This window comes from Anomaloglossus baeobatrachus, chromosome 7 (assembly GCF_048569485.1).
Source record: "Anomaloglossus baeobatrachus isolate aAnoBae1 chromosome 7, aAnoBae1.hap1, whole genome shotgun sequence".
Lineage (NCBI taxonomy): Eukaryota > Metazoa > Chordata > Amphibia > Anura > Aromobatidae > Anomaloglossus > Anomaloglossus baeobatrachus.
In genome coordinates, this window is record NC_134359.1 from 274166342 (window position 1) to 274180532 (window position 14191).

At 46.4% G+C, this 14191-nt stretch overlaps 1 pseudogene; it reads left to right on the forward strand.

Annotated features, from left to right (window-relative positions):
* The first annotated feature begins 269 nt into the window (after positions 1 to 269).
* On the forward strand, positions 270 to 13183 carry LOC142245445 (uncharacterized; annotated as a pseudogene).
* Positions 13184 to 14191: the final 1008 nt, after the last annotated feature.

Sequence of the window (14191 nt, forward strand, 5' to 3'; positions counted from 1 at the left end):
TTCTCCTCAGCCTCACAGAGCCCTTCTCCTCAGCCTCACAGAGCCCTTCTCCTCAGCCTCACAGAGCCCTTCTCCTCAGCCTCACAGAGCCCTTCTCCTCAGCCTCACAGAGCCCTTCTCCTCAGCCTCACACAGCCCTTCTCTTCAGCCTCACACAGCCCTTCTCCTCAGCCTCACAGAGCCCTTCTCCTCAGCCTCACACAACCCTTCTCCTCAGCCTCACACAGCCCTTCTCCTCAGCCTCACACAGCCCTTCTCCTCAGCCTCACAGAGCCCTTCTCCTCAGCCTCACAGAGCCCTTCTCCTCAGCCTCACAGAGCCCTTCTCCTGAGCCTCACACAGCCCTTCTCCTCAGCCTCACACAGCCCTTCCCCTCAACCCGCTCCTCTTCACTGTGATCTCAGTCTCCAGTGTCCATGTCCACATCACTGTGCTTCTTTGGACTCCGCCTACTTCCTGTGACGTCACCCCTCCCGGCGGCAGCTTCTCTACGAGACTATTCCAGAGCGGAAAGCAGCAGCAACACGTGACGAAGACGGGACACCGGAGAGAGATCAGGGTACAGGGCATACATGGGGTGCGGGCTGTATATGGGGGATACATGGGGTGCGGCTGTATATGGGGGATACATGGGGTGCGGCTGTATATGGGAATACATGGGGTGCGGGCTGTATATGGGGCATACATGGGGTGCGGGCTGTATATGGGGGATACATGGGGTGCGGACTGTATATGGGGGATACATGGGGTGCGGCTGTATATGGGCGTGCTGGAGGTATATGGGGGATACTCGGGGTGCGGGCTGTATATGGGGGATACACGGGGTGCGGGCTGTTTATGGGGGGTATATGGGGTGTGGGTTGTATATGGGGTGCGGCCTTTATATGGGGGCATATGGGGTGTGGGTTGTATATGGTGTGAGGGCTTTATATGGTGGTGTATGGGGTGTGGGTTGTATATGGTGTGAGGGCTTTATATGGTGGTGTGTGGGCTGTATAGGGGGGTATATGGGGTGCGGGCTGTATAGGGGGTATATGGGGTGCGGGCTTTATAGGGGGGTATATGGGGAGTGGGTTTTATATGGTGTGAGGACTTTATATGGTGGTATATGGGGTGTGGTCTGTATAGGGGGGTCTATGGGGTGTGGGCTGTATAGGGGGGTCTATGGGGTGTGGGCTGTATAGGGGGGTCTATGGGGTGTGGGCTGTATAGGGGGGTCTATGGGGTGTGGGCTATATAGGGGGGTCTATGGGGTGTGGGCTGTATAGGGGGGTCTATGGGGTGTGGGCTGTATAGGGGGGTATATGGGGTGTGGGCTGTATATGGGGTGTGGGCTATATTCTGGGGTGCAGACTGTTGTATTACATTTTTGTTTGGGTGGGAGGATCGGTGGCAAAATATATCTCATGACTTCTTCCCTGATCTTTTCTTACCTTACCAACGCCCCTGACAGCCCCTATGGTAAATGTATTGGCTCTTGTCCACTTGCGATTTCCATGTACGAGTGCGATCCGATAAAAAGTCGGATCGCACTCGCACCAGTGTTAAACTATGAGACAGTGTCCTCGTGCTTAATTTTCTCCGGCACGAATCGTGCTTTCGGTGCAATCGCAGCATGCTGCGTTTTGCACAGAGTCTCGGCTCACGCGTGTGTAAAATCGCACTGCACTCGCATGTTATGCGAGTGCAGTGCACGGAGAGACAGATAACGGAGGAGATGGGAGAAAGTGCTCCCTCCATCTTCTCCGCTCCTGTGATGCGATCGCATTACAGTCGCATGACCCTCGGCTGAAACCCGCAGCAGAGGGTCATTAGCATATTGTTTCCGATGCTGTCGCATCGGAAGCGGTGTGCAAGTGGACAAGAGCCCTAAGTGGTATAAACGGTACTGGATATCGGCTCTCACATCTCATATTGGTCTGCAAATATTTTAATATGTCATGTGCATCATGTTCAATTTATACAATAAAAAGGGACAGGAGTCATGGGAAGTGACATTGCATTGTAATAGGATTCCTGTGACTGTTATTTTCTTATTGTGTCTGGGAATTAGATTTCCTTGAAGTTCCACATCACAATCCAGAGGTGCAGAGAGAACATCAACAGGAAAAGCCATAAAATGCAGTTATCCTGATCCCTCCCCTGGAGGCGACTTTACTGGATGGGGGATGAGCAACAAAGGATGGGACAGGTCTTTACAAACAAATGGAAGACTTATTACTGCCTCCCTCCCCCATACCCCTACTCACAAGGATAGTGTGAGAAAACATATGGACACACGGAGGGTGGTTGTAACCCAAAATGAAAACCAGTAGAAAAATCTAATACTGGTTGTCGGCCGTAGCGCCCCTTGTGGGTAGGGACTGGAGTTGGATGCGAGACGACTATGCAGTCTAGTGTGGCAGATATGAGAGCGTCGCTACTGCCTGTTCCTGGGAGGACGTGGAACTGCATAGGGACTGGATTGACTCTCACAGACGGCTCCGTTGTGCTAGGCTGGGCAGTGGCAGGAGGACAGGGAGCATCCACAATAATAACAGCTGAGGTGAACTTAGAGGAAATGCGGGTGTTGGTGTTTGATACTAATGAAGCGTACTATGAGATGTGCCCGCTACTTCTCGTGTAAAGTTGCCTTCCAGAAACTGTGTAGTAAAGAACTGTTGTGTAAAGGCCACTTTACACAATGCGATATCGGTACCGATATCGCTAGTGTGGGTACCCGCCCCCATCTGTTGTGCGAAACGGGCAAATCGCTGCCCGTGGCGCACAACATCGCCCAGAGCAGTCACACATACTTGCCTTCCCTGCGACGTCGCTGTGACCGGCGAACCGCCTCCTTTCTAAGGGGGGCGGTCCGTGCGGCGTCACTGAACCGCCGCCCAATAGCAGCGGAGGGGCGGAGATGAGCGGGACGTAACATCCCGCCCACCTCCTTCCTTCCGCATTGTGGCCGGGAGGCAGGTAGGGGAGCTTCCTCGTTACTGCGGCGTCACACGCAGCGTTGTGTGCTTCCGCAGCAACGAAGAACAACTTCGTTACTGCTGCAGTAACGATAATCGAGAATGGACCCCCATGTCACCGATGTGCGATTTTGCACTTTTTTGCGACGATGCAAAATCGCTCATAGGTGTCACACGCAACGGCATCGCTAATGCGGCCGGATGTGCGTCACGAATTCCGTGACCCCAACGACTTAGCATTAGCGATGTCGTAGTGTGTAAAGCCCCCTTAAGGCTCAGCACACACGGCGAATAATACGGAGAGAGTGGAATGTGATAAAAATCGCATTCCACTCGGACCAATATTACTCTATGGGGCCAGTGCAATTCTTACATCAGTTGGCAATGGAGGAGATGGGGAGATAAATCCCTCCCCTCTGCAGCACTGGCTCTCCCCTCTGCAGCTGTGGTCTGATCACACGATCGGACTACAGTCACATGACACTCAGCTCCCACTGTGCTGCGAGCGTGAGCAGAGTGTCATGCAAGGACTCTCAGTAATCACTGTGTGGCCTCAGCCTAAGGCCTAAGCCACACGGCGAGAAAATCGGTGCGAGTGGAGTGCGATAAAACATCGCATTCCCCTCGAACCAATTCTAACCTGTGTGTCAGCACACATGAGCGATTATTTTCTCAGCCATAATCGGACCGAGAAAACAATCGCAGCATGCTGCGATTGTAAGCAGAGACTCTTTCTCTCGCACCTATTCAAGTGAATGGGGCTAGAGAAAAATCGCACTTCACTCGCGGTACACCGGTGTATTGCCAGTGCAGTGCGAGAATGGCAATAGCCGACTACGGAGGAGAGAGGGATAGAAATCCCTCCCTCCCCTCCTGAGAGCCAGCCCGCCCCCCGCAGCTGAGGTCTGCTCGCAGGGTCGGACCTCAGATGTAGGCACACTCGTATGACACTCGGCTCCTGCTGTGCTGCCAGCACAAGCCGAGTCTCATGCGAGCATCGCAGTAGTGCCCCGTGTGGCCCCAGCCTAATAAGAACTCAGTCTCAGTTTCCTCCACGATTCGGTCCTGGCCTGCCCAAGACAGTGGCAAGAAGCGTCCCTCCTGAGAGGAATGAACAGCACCGCACCTCTCCACACACCCAGCCAGGACCACAACAGTTTTCCTCTGAAGTGGGGCCAGGTCGCCTATGGGAAGGAAGCCTTTGCCTGTGACTACCGCCTACTGGCCCTAGTTCACATTATCACAGTAGGGGCTGGGGCACAGACAGCACTGGGAGATCATAGACATCACAAGAGCACACCGCACTGGGGGTGGCACACAGCACTGTGGGGGAAGGCATGTTCAGGATGTTGGGACGGGAGCCCAACATGTGCTAACCCTGCCCACAAAGTAAGTTCTCAGCGTGAGGACCTAAATGTTTGCCCACGCAGCGTTCATTAATGAATGCTGCGTGCGCATCCTCGCAGTGTACATGGGGATTTAAAGGGATGGCATCCAGCATGTTGCGGCTGCCTGCCTGAGCGCTTCGGTCCCCAGCAATCTGCCTGGGGGCTACAGAAAAGGTCCCCACCCCTGGCTTAGACCATACTGAGCTGCAAATATAAATAAAAAAGGAACAGATCTGTCTAACAGCAAATTAATAGCACTTAAAAAAATGTTTCGGACACCATTAAACAAGATAATACTATATACCCAAAAACTACAACATTTCCAAACAAAACCATTCACATTTGATAAAAAAAAATGTTAGGGTATCTGAAACGTCAAGACAAAATAATGAAAGACATCACTTTGTCATAATGTGGTACATTTATCGGACCCTGCTCCAGAGACGCCTGCTTCTACCACTAGGTGCCGCTGTACTGACTCTCAGGGCAGCACTGGTGATATAGGAGGTGGTGATGTTTTTTGCAATTGGCGGCTCAGTTGCCACACGAGAGTCTAATAAAAGCATCCATCTAGAACATTCCAGAACAGTTTTCCTTCTGTTTGTGACTTTTTTACATTTATTATTTTCACAGTTTTGAAATCGAGGCAAATATCCGAGGAAGATTCATCTTGAAGCCTTAATGGAGAAAAGAGAAAGGTGTGTGTGGGGAGATGAACGGCGCAAAGAGGAGGATCCTACAGGTAATCGCTCCGGCAAGGAGTAATGACTAGTGATGGCCGGACCCGCAGATACCCGGGATCGGCAGATGCAACCAGGTCTATAGGGACCTGAATCAGGCGCTTTAAAATGGTGATAGAAGAGAAAGGGGGATTAGAGCAAACACACTATACTTACCAGTCTCCCACATGGCTGTAACGCTACTTCCAGGGCCGCTCATTATCCTTCATACATATGCACTGCTTACCTCGTCCACTTGTTGTCCCGGTGTTTGTGATTGGTTGCAGTCATACTGCGCCCCCCACCCTGTGTGACCGCATGTCTGACTGCTTTCAATCACAGATGCTGTGTGAGTGCCTAGATTAGTGTAAAAATAAATAAATAAAATTGGCTTAGGGTCCCCCCATATTAGTATACGTAGCACAGATAAAGCATACGGCTGCAGCACCCAGCTGTGTGCTTATCTTGGCTTTGTAACAAAATAAGAAGGACCGCATGCGGCTTTTTATAATTAAATAAATATTTTCTAAAAATCGGCATGCGGTCCCCCTCAATTTTGATATCCAGCCATGATATAGCCGACAGCTGGGAGCTGGTATTCTCAGGCTGGACCTCCAGCCTAAAAATAACAGTTTGCAGCCATCCAGGATTGTCGCATCCTTTCGAGGAGCAATCCCAGCACCTTACCCAACTCATCCCAATTGCCCTGGTGTGGTGGCAATTGGGGTAATAAGGGTTTAATGACAGCTCAGCTGCTGCTAAGCCCTAGAGGCATCTATGTGACTCTCCTCCCATTACTAATGTGTAAGTGAAAAGGAATAAACACAAAACACCAAAAAATCCTTTATTTGAAATAAAATACAAAAAATACACTCTCTTTCACAATTTATTAACCCCCAAAACACCCTGTTCTGAAGTAATCCACAAACTATCCCACAAGGAACATGACCACACACTGTGGGCTTTAGGCAAAGACTGAGTTGCAACAATGAACAGTGACATCACTCAAATTATTTGCGGTCACAGCTGGAGGTTCCCACTGTATCTCAGTGCCGTTATACCTGATATAGCAAAATCCTGCTGGTTAGTTCACTTAAAAAAAAAAACAAAAAACCTAAAACAGTTTTAAGGTACCGTATTTTTCGGCCTATAAGACGCACTTTTTTTCCCCCCAAATGTTTGGGGAAAGTGGGGGGTGCATTTTATAGTCTGAATGTAGGGCTGCGGGGAATGAGGGTGGAGGGGGTCATCGGGGGCACGAGCAGGCTGTAGCAGCCTGCCATGACCATGTGGGCCCGCTCATTACATATGCATGCCCATCCCCCCGCCCATCTCAGCGCTGAAGCCGACGCTGACAGGTGGGCGGGGACGCGCGCATAGTAAAGAGCCGGTCCGCATGATCAACCCTGGCAACTACAGCCTGGAGTGATCATGTGTGGCTGTATTCACTGCTCCCCGCGCGTCATTATCAGCGCGGGGTGCAGTGAATCAGTAAACTCACCCGTCACCGTTCCCCTACAGCTTCGTGATGTCTTCCTGTCTGTGCCGATCACCTGATCTTTGTAGAGAGCGGTGAGCACAGCGATGACATCATCGCTGTGCACGCCGCTAGTGTCCACACAGATCCGCTGACCGGCACAGACAGGAAGACATCGCGATGCTGCAGGGGAATGGCACCACACAAGTCAGAGACACTGCTGCTGTGACAGAAAGGAAGATGATCGATGTTGCAGGGATTGAGGAAAGGTGATTATAAACGTTTATTTTTTTTTCTCTGTGCCATAGGATACAGGCCATATACCAGGATGGGGGTATATTATGAGCAGGATGCTGGTATATGAGCACAATGGGGGCATATAGCAGGAGGGGGGTATATGAGCAGGATCGATGCGGGTATAGGAGCAGGATGCGGGTATAGGAGCAGGATGCGGGTATAGGAGCAGTATCATATACAAGGCAGGAGGATCATTACCAGGATGGGGTACCTTAGAGAATTTGGGGACATTACCTACATAACAGTGTCAGCAGCAGATCTTCGTCCCATAACACTGTGTCATGACCACATTTTTTGCTTAAAATTTTATTTTCCTATTTTCCTCCTCTAAAACGAGGGTGTGTCTTATAGTTCGGTGCGTCTTATAGTCCGAAAAATACGGTAATTGCCTCATAGTTTGTCATGGCATGACTTCACCTGTTGCGCCTGGTCCAAGAATTCACCTTGCGAGCTGCTTAGCACAGGGAGAACATCAAATTAACGCTACAATGCAGGGCCCTGGCGCTAGGGAGAGGGGAATGGGGTCACCTCCCAGCATTTACGTGAGGCTGATACCTGCACTCCCTAACGTCTCTAGACAAGTCTTTCCCTCCACATGATGATCACGTGCTTAAGCTCTCGCTGACTCTGAAATCATCCTGACAAGTGAAGGCCAATAAGACGCTAGTCTTGTCACTGCAATTAGACAACATGAGGTAAGGCTGCTTTACACGCTGCGATCTCGCTAGCGAGATGGCTAGCGTGCGTACCTGCCCCCATCGGTTGTGCGTCACGGGCAAATCGCTGCCCGTGGCGCGCAACATCGCTTGGACCCGTCACACATACTTACCTGCCTAGCAACGTCGCTGTGACCGGCAAACCACCTCCTTTCTAAGGACCTCCTTCACTAAGCGACCGCCCAATCAAAGCGGGGGGCGGAGATAAGCGGGACGAACATCCCGCTCACCTCCTTCCTCATTGCTGGCGGGACGCAGGTAAGGTGAGGTTCCTCATTCCTGCGGTGTCACAATAGCGATGTGTGCTGCCGCAGGAACGACGAACAACATCGTACCTGCAGTAGCAACGATAATTGGGAATAGGGGAGCATGTCAACGATTAGCGATTTTGAACGATGTTGCGACCTTTTCCGATCGCACGTAGGTGTCACACGCATTGACATCGCTAACAAGGCTGGATGTGCGTCACGAATTCCGTTACCCCAACGACATCGCTTTAGCGATGTCACTGCGTGTAAAGCGGCCTGTAGGAAAGACAAACAGGAGGAAAGACACAACAAATAACACTGCAGCCGGGAACTTCAGCTGCAACTGAAGTGACACCTCAGCTTTCTTCAGGAACTGGCTCCTTCCAAGTGGACAGTATAGGTATGAGCTATAGCCGACATAGGAAGGCGTGAGGAAGAAGATTTTTATAGCAGAAGGGAGTGGTTGCAGTTGAGATTACAAATACCTGTTAGATCACTGTAGCATACAAGTGAACCTTAACCTTTTCACTGCCTGAAGGAAATTAAATACACTCCAACTCTGCAAACGACAAGCAGACAGAAGCGGATCTGCGATCAACAACACACTGTGACCTTCTGATCCCAGATCCCCTCTGAGGTCACATCAGGTTGTGGCACACTCATGACATAGTCACAGCCAGGAGTAGATTATAACAGAAAGCAGAAAATTCCCTGCGTTTATCCATCCTCATGTGTGCTGCAATGCCATCGCTTCCTAATACATGAACATGTGGCTCCTCCACCCTGCACTGTGCAACTTGAGGTAGTCACCGAGGCGGTGCAAGGAGCTGTAACAGGCACTGCTTAGAGAGAGAGAGATGTCTGATACAAGGGGCTGCTGATAAGTCTTTGGCTTTGTGATCTTTTTTTGTTTCCATGGCAACGAATGTTACATCACATGAAAGGCTTATGTGTGTAATATGTTTTCAAACTTTTGTGTTTGTTGCTTATGCCAACAGTGTTCTACGCACGCGGAGTTTAATGCGTTATTCACAGCAACTGAGAGCAGAGGAGTGGTAAAATTCTTGTTTCTGCAAAGGAAGTCCGCGAAGGATATTCATGGTGATATGTCGCAGACATTGGGGGATCAATGCCCTTCATATTCCACAGTTAAGAATTGGGTTGCCAAATTTAAAATGGGCCACTTCAGCACCAATGATGAGAAACGTCCTGCACAACTGAGAGTGGTTGTTGATTTTGTTGTTGTTTTTGGAGATCGTCGATGCTGTACTCAACCTCATACTGGAGAATCCACAAATTTCAGGTAAAGTTACAGCAGACATCATGGAGATTTCCCGTGAACATGTTTGTGTCACTCATTATCCATGACCATTTGGACATGAAGCTATTAAAAACTTCCTGGATCGACTGGTCACTATGGATGAGACCTGGATTTATTTGTATGACCCTGAAAACAAGGAGAAGTCAAAAGAGTGGAGGCACAGTGGTTCTCCTTGTCCAAAGAAGTTTAGGCTGCAAAAATCAGCCACTAAGGTGATGGCATCTGTGTTCTGGGATAAGGAGGGTGTGCTGCTAGTGGACAACCTTCAAAAGGTGTCCACCATCAATGCAAGGAATTACATTGAACTTTTGGACCAACTGAAAGCAGCTCTGAAGGCCAAAAGGCGTGGCAAGCTGTCCAAAGGAATCTTGTTCCTGCAAGAGAACGCCTCCGCTCACACTGCACAAGCGACCACGGCAAAACTGACAGAGCTGGGCTTCCAGCTGGTTAACCACCCACCTTATTCACCAGATTTAGCTCCCTCCGACTATCATCTGTTTCCAAACCTGAAGAAACACCTTAAGGTACCAAATTTCACACCATTTCTGATGCCACTGCTACGGATGCCTGGTTTGAGGCACAACCAAAATCCTTCTTTTTGCTAGGCTTACAGAACCAGGAATACCGATGTAAGAAGTGTGTTGACATTAGTGAAGAGTATTTGAAATAAATGTAAAGTTTCATCATCCTATCTCGTTTCTTTCTGGGTAAAGCCAAAGACTTATCAGCAGCCCCTCGTACAACCCTCTACTGTCCCTGAAGACTGAAAGCGACCGGCTGCAGGGAGAATATAACAAGTTTATTGAGGCTCATTAACTTTCATTTTGATGTATACTGATGGTTTTTCTGTTCTCTTATGCGGTTTCCTATTGCAGAACATTCTCTATTTACACAAAGGGATACGTTGCCAACAATGATTATTTTTACGCACGTATAAAATATTCGATCATTTTGATGAGTTATTAATAATATTGTTACATACAATTTCTATGACATTTTCTACTTTCTTATATTTGTAATTTTCATATTTAGATTACTTAAATTTTTAAGTTTATTTTGTTTAAAAATGAAATCCGTTTTCTTCTTGGCAGATGACTGTACCAGCAGCTCCGAAGGACATCTGATATCTTCACATTGTAAAGCAGATGATTGTAGCAACACACAAGATACATATGAAGAGCATGGAAACATCTCAAATATACTCTGTCCATCAAAGGAAAGAACTATCACCTGATCCTGTTAAAGAACTATCTCCTAATCCACCACAGACTGTTAAGCAAACCAATAGTGTCAGAAATGTGAAAGATCAAAGAGCGCACACAAGGTTGAAAACAATTTCATGCTCCGAATGTGAGAAATGTTTTACAGATAAAAAGAAATTTGCTTATCATTGGAGAAATCACATAGGAGTGAAGGCATTTTCATGCTCAGAATGTGGGAAATGTTTTATTAGCAAATCTCATCTTCATAGACATGAGATAAGTCACACAGGGGAGAAGCCATTTGCATGTTCAGAATGTGGGAAAAGTTTTAATATCAAATCTCATCTTCATAGACATGAGAGAATTCACACAGGGGAGAAGCCATTTTCATGTTCAGAATGTGGGAAATGTTTTAATATCAAATCTAATCTTCTTAAACATGAGAGAATTCACACAGGGGAGAAGCCATTTTCATGTTCAGAATGTGGGAAATGTTTTAATAGCAAATCTTATCTTCTTACACATGAGAGATTTCACACAGGGAAGAAGCCATTTTCATGTTCAGAATGTGGGAAATGTTTCACAGAAAGATCTTCTCTTCTTAGACATGAGAGAATTCACACAGGAGTGAAGCCATTTTCATGTTCAGAATGTGGGAAATGTTTTACAGGTAGGCCTTCTCTTCTTAGACATGAGAGAATTCACACAGGGGTGAAGCCATTTTCATGTTCAGAATGTGGGAAATGTTTTACAGGTAGGCCTTCTCTTAGACATGAGAGAATTCACACAGGGGAGAAGCCATTTTCATGCTCAGAATGTGGGAAATGTTTTAATATCAAATCTCATCTTCTTTCACATGAGAGAATTCACACAGGGGAGAAGCCATTTTCATGTTCAGAATGTGGGAAATGTTTTAATAACAAATCTCATCTTCTTAAACATGAGCAAATTCACACAGGGGAGAAGCCATTTTCATGCTCAGAATGTGGGAAATGTTTTAATAGCAAATCTAATCTTTCACATGAGAGAATTCACACAGGGGAGAAGCCATTTTCATGCTCAGAATGTGGGAAATGTTTTAATAGCAAATCTAATCTTTCACATGAGAGAATTCACACAGGGGAGAAGCCATTTTCATGTTCAGAATGTGGGAAATGTTTTAATAAAAAATATCATCTTCCTAAACATGAGCAAATTCACACAGGGGAGAAGCCATTTTCATGTTCAGAATGTGGGAAATGTTTTAATAACAAATCTCATCTTACACATGAGAGAATTCACACAGGCGTGAAGCCATTTTCATGCTCAGAATGTGGGAAATGTTTTAATAGCAAATCTAATCTTCTTTCACATGAGAGAATTCACACAGGGGAGAAGCCATTTTCATGTTCAGAATGTGGGAAATGTTTTAATAGTAAATCTTATCTTCTTACACATGAGAGATTTTACACAGGGGAGAAGCCATTTTCATGCTCAGAATGTGGGAAATGTTTTAATATCAAATCTTATCTTCTTACACATGAGAGATTTCACACAGGGGAGAAGCCATTTTCATGCTCAGAATGTGGGAAATGTTTTAATATCAAATCTAGTCTTCTTAAACATGGTAGAATTCACAGAGGGGAGAAGCCATTTTCATGCTCAGAATGTGGGAAATGTTTTACAGAAAGATCTTCTCTTCTTAGACATGAGAGAATTCACACAGGGGAGAAGCCATTTTCATGCTCAGAATGTGGGAAATGTTTTACAGATAGATCTTCTCTTGTTACACATGAGAGAATTCACACAGGGGAGAAGCCATTTTCATGCTCAGAATGTGGGAAATGTTTTAATATCAAATGTAACCTTCGTACACATGAGAAAATTCACACAGAAAAGTAATTTTCATGTTCAGAATGTGGGAAATGTTTTATTAGGAAATTACACCTTGTTAGACATCAAAGAACTCACACTGGGAAGAAGCTATTTTAAGCTCTTGGTGACTAAACCATTTTTTTTTTTCTGATAATGGTTTTTATTACCTGCCATGTTCTATTTTATGTTAGTCATACATTTAAGTTACTATGTTTGACTTTTATGTTTAAACCAGGGGCGGGGATTATTTGTAAATTTCTACTAACCTTCGACAGCAGCACAAAATTAGAAATGTGAAAATTACCCTCCTAAATTTGATCAAGCAATTAATTAAAGGGAACCTATCAGGTCCCATATGCCTTGTAGCCTACAAGCAGGGTGATGTGTGGCCTAGAAATCCCTTCCTACCCATCCCTGTATTGTAATTTTGTGTAAAATTAATTTGTAAAAAAAAAGTTTTATAAGTTGCATGTTCCATATGTAAATGAGCAGAATGACTAGTCCCGTGGGCATTGCTTCACCCCGTCTTTTTTGCCCTCTTTCTGTGGTAACACGCCCCTGTAGGCAGAATTATTATTATTATTTATTATTATAGCGCCATTTATTCCATGGCGCTTTACAAGTGAAAGGGTATACGTACAACAATCATTAACAGTACATAACAGACTGGTACAGGAGGAGAGAGGACCCTGCCCGCGAGGGCTTACAGTCTACAGGGAATGGGTGATGGTACAATAGGTGAGGACAGAGCTGGTACCATGGATTTACATGAGTGACATCACCATGAGCTCCTGAAAATCGTGCGCACTTCTTATTTGCGCAGCTTTCTTATCCGGGTGTACGCTTGTCGGATTCACAAGCGCACTGCGCGTGATCTGAAGCCTCCTGCTCTTCAGACCATGCACAAATAGAACAAACAGAGCAGTGTATATGGATTTCATCGAAGATGATATGCAACAACTTCAATAAACATATGCATAAAAGAGAAACAGAAGTCTTTTAATTTGCCTGAATAGCCCTATACCCCATGATCACAAAATCACCAATCATAAGCGCTAGTGCACCTGAAAATTATTTTAATTGGTCAGACACAAGAAATAACAGGGGTATAGACAATTATAAAACATTAAGAAAAGGTTTTTAGACAAGGAGAGGCGAATAGATTCCCCATGTGGGGCTGCATGCAAAAGGTATAGAGGTATAGGAGATATACTAGCTCCCCACAATGGTACGTGCTGGGCAATAAGGTAAGATTCAATATACAGCCAGCTTACCCCCAAAGGGGTGATACACTGGACAGAAACACAGAGTTTAAATATCAGTAAAACAGAGGGTGCATACATAATCACCACAGCACAAGAACCAAGAAGGGGCTTACCAGAGTGGATGAGAACACATGTGGGCACACATGGGGAACAGTCCCAACACGTATTTCGTGTAATGACTTCCTCGGGGGACCGTGGACAACAAGGGGACATGTGAGTATTATATCTGCAGCACCTGTCGCGGTTCCATGGGGCAGGGATGCACGGCACCGGTGTGGGCGGCTACTCCAGCGTCGCCTGGGCTAGGGAAACTCCCTTAGTGACGTCAATGTTACCCAGGGGACGCTGAGAGGAGAGCCGCACCCACTGCGCATGTGCAATCCCGCAACCAGGGAGCGTGACTACAGATGCCATGTCATATACTGGCAAGAGTAAAGGCAAGTCGTACAGTTTATACAAAACAGGCTAAGAGCATCATAAAAAATAGGAATAATTAACACTTCATTGTAGTTATAGTATCGCAGCAATAGCTGAGATTACACATATGAAGTAGATCACCATATCATAATATAAGTTAATAATACAACTGTAGAGTGATAGAATAAGTTCATACTCAGTGATGATCATATATAGAAGTTTTTTTCCTTTCTATTTTTCTCTCTTTTTTTACTGAGCAGTAGGACAATGGTTTTAGGTATGACATAGGGGTCATCAGGCAAGGACACAAAATAGGAAAGACGAGGT